The following is a 1,923-nucleotide window of genomic DNA, read 5'->3' on the forward strand; positions in this document are numbered from 1 at the left end:
AATCTTGAAAGACTTTCTCAATAAGCCTATTTTTTGTGCAATTGAAGAAGACTCAGACCTTATATGTTTCTCAAAAGTAAATTTACTGTCGAGAATCACACCTAAAATTTTGAAAGAGTCATACTTTGAGTTTTGTTAGGATTCAACTTCATACCCCATAATTTGCACCATGCACTAATTCTAGCTAAATCTCTATTAAGGGATTCACCAACCCTAGATCTACATTCAGGGGATGGAATTGATGCAAAGAGAGTAGCATCATCTGCATATGCAACAAGCTTGTTTTCTAGGCCAAACCACATGTCATGTGTATATAGTATGGAAAGTAATGGGCCAAGAACACTACCCTGTGGAACACCGGATATCACATTCCTATAATCACTATGGTGCCCATCAACAACAACTCTTTGAGATCTATTACTTAAAAAATCAATAATAATGCTAAGAAACGACCCACCCACTCCCAACTGTTTCAGTTTGAAAACAAGGGCCTCATGATTAACACGGTCAAAGGCAGCACTAAAATCAAGGCCAATCATACGAACTTCCCGACCACAATCAAGGGATTTCTGTACAGCATTGGAGATTGTAAGAAGGGCATCACATGCTCCAAGGCCTTTACGAAAACCAAATTGCAAACTAGGGAATAGATGATTACCTTCAGCAAACCTATTAAGACGTTTTGCCAGAAGACGTTCAAAAACTTTAGATAATATGGGAGTTATGGAAATTGGGCAGTAATCAGTGGGACTTGAGCTACCATAAACACATTTACATAGAGGAGTAACATTACCAATTCTCCAACTAGTGCTAAAAGCTCCTCTTCTTGCTAACTTGCGCAAAATAACAGATAACTTTGGAGCTAAGAAATCTGCTGTCTTTATAAAAAACAAAGGAAAAATACCATTTGGGTCTACACCTCCATAAGCATCAAGGTCCATCAACAGAGCTTTAATCTCACGAGATCGAAAAGCTAAACTAGTTAGTTTAGCCTCAGGAAAACAGGAATGAGGAAGTTCAAGTTTTTCATTACTCTGTTTACTGTCAAAAACATCAGCCAAAAGGGTTGCCTTTTCCTTTGGACAGTGAGTGACTGAGCCATCTGGTTTAAGTAAAGGAGGAACTGTTGCATCTACACCAAAGAGTGCAGATTTAAGGGTTGACCACCATTTACGTTCCTGAGTTGTACCAGAAAGTGTTTCTTTTATGGTTAAATTGTACTCCTTTTCAGTTGAGGCATAAACTCTCTGAGCAAAAGCTCGAAGCTGAGTATAGTTGTTCCAGGTCAAATCTGATCTGGTACCCTTCCAAAGATGATAGGCCTCTGGTTTCTCCAAATAAGCACGTCTACAATCATCATTGAACCACGGTTTGTCCTTCACTCGATACCTTAGCACACGAGAAGGGATACGCCTATCAATTATGTTGACTAGATTCTCATTCAAAGGGACAAAAGGATCTACACTATTATATAATTGTGACCAATTCAAGCACAAAAGATCATGTAAAATCCCATTCCAGTCTGCTTGGGATTTCATATAAATTTTACAAGAATATGATATATCAGGGACAGGCTGCTCAGTCTTCACTAATAATGAAATCAAGGCATGATCAGATGTTCCGACTGGAGAACCAACCTTACTAGTTATAACGCCAGGGGAGTCAGTGTATACGAGGTCCAAGCAATTACCAGACCTGTGAGTAGCTTCATTTATGATTTGCTCACAGCCTGATTCAGAGGCAAAGTCTAAAGCTCTTAAGCCATGGCGATCGGTAGGAGAGATAGAACTTAACCACTCCCTATGGTGAGCATTAAAATCACTAACAAAGACAAAAGAAGCCTTTCTATCATCTTCTTGTATCTTAGCCATAATGGTAAGAAGACAATCGAAGATAGAATCATCTATGTCTGGATTCCGGTAG

Source organism: Palaemon carinicauda, chromosome 10 (genome assembly GCF_036898095.1).
Source record: "Palaemon carinicauda isolate YSFRI2023 chromosome 10, ASM3689809v2, whole genome shotgun sequence".
Classification (NCBI taxonomy): domain Eukaryota; kingdom Metazoa; phylum Arthropoda; class Malacostraca; order Decapoda; family Palaemonidae; genus Palaemon; species Palaemon carinicauda.